At 39.1% G+C, this 9240-nt stretch overlaps 1 long non-coding RNA gene across 1 annotated transcript; it reads left to right on the top strand.

Moving 5' to 3' along the window:
* Window positions 1–967: 967 nt before the first annotated feature.
* Window positions 968–4300, top strand: LOC147753469 (uncharacterized). Its single transcript, XR_015311168.1, has 3 exons — window positions 968–1398; window positions 2881–2968; window positions 3529–4300. It is a non-coding gene; the product is annotated as an uncharacterized LOC147753469 (long non-coding RNA).
* The last annotated feature ends 4940 nt before the right edge of the window (window positions 4301–9240 follow it).

Raw genomic sequence — 9240 nt, 5'->3', positions numbered from 1 at the left:
AAGCTTTTCAATACAAAGTGTACATGCAAGAATTGAATTGAAAATGTGCATTATCGTAGGTCCATCCATACATCCAATGCGTCAAAAAACAAATTGACCTCGCGAGATTTGGCGGCAAAATCAAAAGTCTTAAAACTTCTTTCTCGGTGAATAATCTGTCTGCTTTCTCAGCGCAGGAGCTTGTGGTGGTCCGGGTTCGACCCTAGGTAAACGGAACCCAGCCGTTTAAAATGGCCTTTAATGGCTTTAAGACATTGAGCGTGAAACACGAAAAACATTGATAGCCCTTGTAGCTAGAATCGGTACTGGAAAAACTATCCAAATGGTTGCAAGTAACGACGCTTTAGAACACATCCGCAAGGTAGTTGAGGCGTCGACTTGTAGTTATTATCCTTTTTATTATTCTAATCATTTTAACTATGTTAGTTAATGAATAATGCTGCTAAGTAATGATCAATTTGAGCTAGAATAACAGAGCATCGATAAATTTGCTTTGAAATCAACTTTGCTGCTATATTTTACATATATGCAACATGAAAATTCGGATTCCTACCTGGTAACATTTGAATGTCTTCGTTCAATCTTTTTCTTAACAAAATAGTACGTTCTAGTTGAATCTTGGTGTTTCCACGATGATGCAGTAGTAATCTGTTTGCCTACTTAACTTGAGGACCGGTAGATGTCTAGAGACCGGGCGTAAATACAGTCCATTTCGCGCTGAAAACCAACAATTACGTTAATTAAAGACGTAAAGCTCGAAACATTTACTCAGTTGATTAAGGCTCGACTATCTTATTCTATGTTTCGTAATTTTTTTTTTAGCATAAATGTTTAGCCGTTATGTTGCACCCGTTGCAGTGACGTTATTCACGGATGATACACATGATATTAGACGAGTTTAGATGTTATCGGTCATTCTGCCATTCCCGGTTACCATGTTTTTGCTTAGCTCTTTTCCAAGTGGGTACAATTGGACGGGGTAAACTACAGTACCCTGAAGAGAGTTGGGCAGTCTTATTTACGTTGGAGCCCAAGCGCTAGCAGAAAAACATGGAATCCTGCGTATATTAGTAATCTGGGTGAATACGAAAAAGCCCTAATTCAGTAATGGATGGATCAAAAGGTTACCACGGAAGCCAGGTGCTACCTGCTCAATGTTGGGCACAGCCTAGTGTGTCGATACATTGCGCATTTGACTGTCTTAGTGGTCATCTAGTGCATATGATTGCTTTTGAATGGTCTTCAGCAACGCTCTCCACGAACATTAAGGTGACCTTTCGTCTTTATGCTACAAAGGTCGTGACCTTTGAAGAGACATAAAGGGAACTCCAATTCGGGTATGTGATATAACCCGTGATTTTGTCACCGCTGCAGATTCAAAGGCTCATCCTCTTACAGGTAATGGTATATGTAACACGGACCGTAAGTATATTCATATATATTACGACTGTCGGAGCTAGGGCGGTTATAGCTGCATTGATAGTGCACACAACGAGATAATGCGATTATATTTTTTTGCTTCCAACCTACGTGCACCAACCGTACAGCCATTTTTGCTCACTAAGTCAATAATTCATGATTTAGAGACTGACTTTGAAAAATCGAAAGTCTTATTCCATGCCATTGTCGCACAGATAATTTCAGACATTTTCCTTGTTATTTCTGTTCCCTTTGTATGTACAACCATTGTAGGCGATGAACCCATGAAATGTTTGAATGTAAAAATAGCATGGTCCCAGCGTAACATAGGCCAATAACGGACACAAACATTTTGATTTTATTTCGTGAGCTGAGAGTAGGTTAGAGTAAAGCCGTTTCAGTTAAAATTGCTAGCGGAGTTTGCATGTCATGTCACGCTCCCTTGGAGACGACCACTGGAGAAGCGAGTGCTTGGAAATTGCTGTAAGAACTTCAAGCACCAGGGATGATCGCCACGAGATCAAACAAAGGCCCCGTGCAAAAGTGTTTATTAGGTGTTAGATCGACGATCCAGCTATGCGGGACTGCATCTTCGAGGCACCTGAACTTAATGGTTCGGTTATATCCCCCTTTGAAAATACAAAGAAACAGTTGTGAACCTTGCTAATTAGGGCAATATAATTTGGATTTTTTAGTTTCATGTTGTAGTATCTAGATAGCTATTGATGGTAATGAGCTAGAATCGGTGTTGTTAACATTTTTTTGCTAGCTTCACTTAAACATTAAATAGGAAAGCTTTAACTTTAATTAAGCTTTTGAGCTTTAACATTAAGAATTGCGTTCGGATTTCTTTTTCTGATAAAGAGCTTTAGCAGAAGCTAGTTCAGAGCACGCCTTTGACGAGACGCTTCCTGCAATCTCTATGTAAACTACATTTGACAATGTGCGTTACCCGGATAGAGGGCAGCCAACGATCAAAGGTTTTCTCGTTGGTCTTTTGGGTTGGTAGGTTACTACAATATATAAAATAGTCGGTTATTAGATCAGCCTCTGCTGCAAAAGGTGAGGGTAAGTCACAGAATTGATTTGAGAATGTTGTTCTCTACGAATTAAAGCTTCAGCCTCGATGGAGGCTCTCGTCAACAAATCTCGGCTACTAGTAAGAGAGCTAGAACACTGGATGGATGCAGCTCCTCAATTATAGAATGATTCTAGTTTGATTAACATGACACATGATTCTCATCGTTAAGGATAATAACGTGCACATTGCCGTCGTGCCTTTGTGCGCTCAGATTCACATTAAACACAATACAAAGGCGCCTACGTGCTACAGAGACGTGAAAAAACAGTATTTCTTTTTTCTTATAAATTTAGTTGCAGTACATAAACAAATAGCGGAGAAAAACGTATCTGGTAAGACCTGATTTGTATTTTCGAATTTGATTGCCGCCGCTTTTTCAGTATTCGGGATATTTTGTTCTGTTCAAATGCCAGCCTACGGTTTCGGTGCCTCGGCCAGTTCGATGATCATCGTGTGATATATGTAAAGGTATTGGTCTTATGTTAACAATATCATCCAAGATTGTTGTGTTGTATAGGCCAGTTAGATTCTGTGGGTTTCGTTTAAAGCGCATGAGCTGGCGAAGCTGCCTGAGTTCTTGGACTTAACGGTCGATGTTTTTAAGCTTTTTTATACACCTCTTTTCTGTAATGCAAATAATGCTGCAAAGACAAAATAAAATGCCGGAGATAACCTTCAGAGGTACAGGCACAACAAAAAGGTCAAAAGGCTCCCCGAACCGCTTTAGTGGAAAACACCTTAGCGAATGCGTGCCTTCAAGCACAGTAACAGGAGGTTAATAATAATGAAACTTTGCTTAATACATACGTCCTATAAGAGTACATTACTGTACTGAATATAAAGGAAATGTACATCGAAATAGTGGTCCTCATTTGGCTCTACTGTTCAGCCATACGATGCACGTATGAATGGCACTGTAAGGATGGAAAAATGGCTAATTTAATAGGCATCGCGAAAACTCATTCCTTTAGTGGACTTACTTAATAAATAATAATAATTTTGTTATTTGATTGTACCCAACGTTTTAGGTGCGGTCAGGGTGTAGTATAAGCAGCAGGAACGACAATACCATGACAGTGATAAATCGTCTACTGCGACAGCTGCTGCCGAAGATGGACAACTCGCTTTTTCATCGTCCGCCTGTATTCCGTGCGAGCTTGTCTTGTGCGTGAGCTTGTATTGCGAACTTGAGCGAGCAGGTCAAAGGACAGATCAGGACAACAGGGACACTTTACGTTCTTCGAAATTTTCCACTGAGAAGGAGAGAAAGGGAGGAGACAGGGGAATTGGAGCGTTATGGGAACGCGCCCTGAAGGCTCTCCGCCGTTCGCACAGCTTATGTTCAATACACCTATATGTGATATTGCAGCGATCACGCTCAAACAGAAGCATGTCAAGCAGCAAATATGTCTTACTGATTGAATACTACGTATTCAATTGTGTGATTTGACTTTGCTCGCAATATTCGCATTACGCCTTAATAATAGAATGCCACGTGGAAGTCGCATACACCTCAGGGGTTACTTTCGATGTACTCCCTCAACTTCTGATACCAATAATCAACAAAATGAGGCCAATTAGATCCATTTGCCTATTACTTTATCTACATTATTCATTAGCAGACTAGTTATCTGAAATCATGAATAGTAGATATGTTGATTTAGCTTGTTCAAAAGATACTAGTCGGTTCATCATTTGAGAAGTACAGCAATTGATTTTAGCGTAAGATCCATCCCTAGACCTAACATGTTATAGAAAATGAAGACAGCCATTTCGTTGAAGACTAAATGTTATTTAATAAAACAATAATTTAATCGGGTTTATATGTTTGTAGTCATTGCAGGACTAGGCGTATTTGAGGGTATTAGTTAATCAAAACTTTTTAGGCTTTTAGATGCCTCAGCGCTTAATTACGTTTCTAGTGATAGCGTTTTCGAATTCGGACCGTTCATTCTGGTACTACACGCGGGTGGTAACCTTCGTAAAGCAAGATAATAACACAATAAAATTAATTTAATATTCTTCCTTGGTCATAGTTCAGAAAAATTTTATTTAAAAAGTTAATCTTAGGGCAAGATTCCCGACGCCGCCCTCATTCAGGTTTGTTGGCCTAATTAAGCTTGTATTTTGTAGGTAAACTGTATATAACTGTATACTTTTCGTTATTTTTTCAATGTATTCAACAAAGATTCTCAATACAGTTGACTGCTATGTATGTTTGTAAGCCCACAATATTTTGAATGAAAGTTACGTTATTATAAGTAGATTTGTTTTTTATTCGCCATTTATTTATTTATTTATACCTAGAGGGAAAAAGTACACTGAAATGTCTCGACGATTATTGCAGTAATTAGACTTGACAACATCTCTAATACATACTAAGGTCTGGGAAACATTAAATTATTTTTCGAAAGTTCCGAGAATATGACTAGACTGTTGGATGACCTCATTTCAACCCGCGGGAATAGAACCCGTCTCAACTTCAGTAAATTTCACGTTTCCTTGTTGCAATGCTCAAAAACAAGAAATTACACGGTAAAGAAGTGTTTACCTAATTTACGTTCTGTGTCAAATGAAACTTGCTTGGGTTAATTGTGTGACACGGTAATAGGTACTCTGACGTGTCAGTAATCCGCCATAAGAGACATGTTACAGCAACGCAGGCACGAAACCTTATGTGTCGATTCATCTACGTCCAATACTGTCTTAATTAAGCATTGCTATGAATGGCTAAATTCTATCTATACGAAATGAAGTGTTTATACGTTTGTGGAATAATGGTTATGTTGTAACTTGGATGCGACGAAGGTGCTCTACTGTACAAAATGCCTAAATGGAAAGATAAAACGAGGGAAGACTAGATTACGTACAGAAAAGTTCTGAGGCAGAAAGGTTTATAGGAGAACCGTTAAATTTGTCATTTCTAAACATGGACGAATGGCAATTTTGGCGTCGTTTACATTAGCTGTGCTTCTTTGCAAACCAAAATCTCTAAGATTCTAATAGGATAGCATCCATGTCTTTCCATGTGACTTGATCACTGATTTAGGCTAACACATTGAAATTTAAGGGGCAAAAGCTAAAATCGTTTCTTCGTATTTGAATTGGAAATTAAAATGGTCGCCGTATCAGTAATCCTCTTCGTATTAAGTGTGCTGGTACCGCGCATATTTTAACGTAATCGTATGTGATAATTGCGAGAAGTTTCAACGTATACCGCGATTCGACGTATAAGGTAGAAATACTCTTTTAACCACCTGCGACGGGCTTGGCAGGGACAGTTTGCAAATATAACGATTCTTCCTTACTTGTCGATTTTTTAGTATAAATGTACGAGCCTATGGTCATTTTGTGGAAAACAAATGGTAAGAATCCCGTACACATTGTGGAACAGATGGAACACGGCGCAACAAGATATACAACGGAAGCAAAAAAAAGTCTATAGTTTTCTAGATGATTCGAAATTTCGAAACCAGATTCCTTTTCTAAGCAGGGCTCATCAAGTAACGATTATTTTTTGGTGACTTGCTCTTGGTGTTCTGCTTGATGGAAAGCATCCTGACAAAAAAGAGAACGATGCTCAAAAAACATCATGGTCGTCGGTCTCCGTGATAATTTAGTGAATAGCTTATTTGCTCCGTAGTCTGCGGAATACATTGTGGTCTTGGTTCGCACCCAGACATAGATAGTTTCGTTTTGTGCAAAAAGCTAGTGGTCTGATAAAGTACCGGACGTAAAACTCAGCATAAAGGTAATGGCGTTTCGAACACGGACTGTAGACATACTCATATAGATTACGATTGTCGGAGCTAGAATTGTGCTAGATTGTGTAGCTGTTATTTTTTTACTTCTAACCTACGTGCATAAACCGTACGGCCAGTTTTGTTCACCAATTCAATAATTAATCACTAGTTAGAGACTGACTTTTAAAAATCGGAAGCCTTATTCTATGCTATTGAACGCAATGAACCCATGGAGTGTTTGAATGTGGAAATATTTTTTTGATACATACCACTAACGGACACGAACATTTCCATTCCATTTCATGGGCTGAGAGTAGATTTTCAGCCGTTTCAGCTAGAATTGCTAGCGGACCTTGCTTATCATGTCACGTTATGCTGAACACGATGACTGGAGAGGTGAGTGCTTGGAAGCTAGTGCAAGAAAGTCAAGCACCCTATATGATCGCCACGAGATTAAATATAGGCCTTACACAAAGGTATTTATCGGCTGTCAGATCGACGACCCAGCTATCCGGGACCGCATCTTCAAGGTATCTAAACTTAATGGTTCAGTTATATCCCTCTTTGAAAACATAAAGGAACAGTTGTGAACCTTACTAATTAGGGCAATATAATTTGTATTTTTTTAATTTCGTGTTATAGTCTCCAGATAGCTATTTATCGTAACAAGCTAGAATCGGTGTTAACATTTTTCTGCTAGCTTCATTTGAATCTTAGATAGGAAAGCTTTAACTTTAATTAAGCTTTTGAGCTTTAACATCAAGGAAAATTTCAACTTTCATCAAGCCTTTAAGCTTTAACATTAAGGAAGACTTCAACTTTCATTAAGCCTTTAAGCTTTAACTTTGAGCGTTGAATTCGGCTTTCTTTTTCTGATAAATAGCTTCAGCAGCGGCTAATTCAGGGCACACCTTCAGCGAGGCGCTTTCTGCAACCTCTATGTCAACTGCATTTGACAGTGTGCACTGCCCGGATAGACGAGAATCAACGAGCAAAGATTTCCTCGTCGGTCATGAACGAGGCCGCGCGGACATGGTAAGTCGCTACAATATATAAAATAGTCGGTTATTAGATCAGCCTCTGCCGCAAAACGTAAGAGTAAGTCAGAGAATTGCTTCGAGAATGTTGTTCTCTACGAATTACAGCTTCAGCCTCGATGAAGGCTCTCGTAAGAGAGTAAGAGAGCTAAAATACTACACGGATGCAGCTCCTCAGACACAGAATGATTTTAATTTGACGAAGATGATATACAATCCCTTTATGCGGTCGGGTAGACAATACAAACGCGTATATGTGCCACCGAAACGTGAGAAAAAGTAGTGAAAATATTTTTTTTTTTTTGCAATAGATGGCTAAAAAGAACGTATATATTTTTGAATTTGATTTCCGCTGCTTTTACAGCATTCCGGATATTTTGTTCTGTCCAGACGCCAGCCTACGTTTGCGGGGCCTCGGCCAATTCGATGATCATCGTGTGATATATGTAAAGGTATTGGTCCTATGTTAACAATATAATTCATGATTGTTGTGTTGTATAGGCCGGTTAGATTCTGTGGGTTTCATTTAAAGCGCATGAGCTGGCGAAACGGCCTGAGTTCTCGGACTTGATGATCTATGTTTTTAAGTTTTTTATACACTTCGTTCCTGTACACATCACGCTGCTCCCAGCTGCCTATAGGTACCGCCCAGCTGAAAATTTGCTGGAGAGGAGATATCAAACGCACTTACCTCTGTGTCATTAGCCAATAAAAAAAAGTAATATCGCAGGTGTTCTGTGTTAACTTTGTTATACAGAGGTATATAATCGAATACATATAAAGATTTAAAAGGGCTATTTTTAAGTAGGCTCTTGCAGAGCAATTTTTGTATTGGCAGCGCCCGCACGGCAGTTGCCTACTAATAAGTTTTCATTGTTTCTAATAACGAAAATATCTTTTGTTGTATTCATTTCGTCGCCGTATGTATTAACGCAGGTGGATCCGTTAAACTTTGATCTTTATAAACTGAATCGCAGCTTTGCTGAGCTTTTCGGGAAAACTTCGTATTCTCTGTCTGAATATGACAGTTACACACCTCACATAACAATTTTTCAGGTAAGACCTCGGTATCTACTAAAACGTATCTATATGCAGTCACAGGTAAGCAATAGTGCCTCATTCGTTAAAGGCTAGAAAATCACTGGATTGAATCTGGCACGGTTTTAGCTTAGTAGGGGACGGTCCTATACGGAACTCGCTATGTTGTATATGTCTGTCTATATACAGGCCATTGCTATTCACCAATTGCGGCAAAACCGTTATAAAACGGTTCGTTGTATATATATGCATATACAAGTATGTGTGCGACATGTACCAACAAAGCACAGTTTTTTTTTACCACAATTGGCAAACAACATCGACATTTTCAATGTAGCGATTTCAGTTTAGGACTCCCTATTGTTTCGTTCCGGCAAAACGTGTCTGCATTCCCTTTCGATAGCAGGTGAAATTCGCGGTTTACTTAAATATCAACCTAGTTAAGAGTGTAAAAAGGAATCAAAAGCTTTTGTTAAAGAGGAGCATCGCCTTCGGGCAAAGCAGAAGGGAATAGAGAGCAGGTTCATAAATAGTAAGCAAAGCAGTACATAGAGTGCCCAAGATTGCTCTATTCTATCATGTTATAGATACGAGGCAGGCTTGACGATCGCCGATGCATTCGCCAAACGTATAAGCAGCTGAGTGAGGAAGACATTGACTTCGGTGTTCAGCGCATCAAAAACATCCAGCTGCTGGATATATTATTGCCAAAGAATGACTGCGAGTAAGGACGTTTTTCCTATCAAAAACTCTAATTAAAATTACCGACTTAGGTCAGTTATGGAGGCATGGCCGTCACAGATGGCACTTCAATAGTGACTATATTTCGGTTTGGATACTAGATTCTTTCTCTTGCTATATGACTTTAACAACACGAAGGGTTAATGCATCGTTGATAGTCTGTTTTCTCCCTTTCAAATTG

This window comes from Varroa jacobsoni, unplaced genomic scaffold (assembly GCF_002532875.2).
Source record: "Varroa jacobsoni isolate VJ856 unplaced genomic scaffold, vjacob_1.0 scaffold_466, whole genome shotgun sequence".
NCBI lineage: Eukaryota > Metazoa > Arthropoda > Arachnida > Mesostigmata > Varroidae > Varroa > Varroa jacobsoni.
This window is presented reverse-complemented; position numbering and strand designations above follow the sequence as displayed.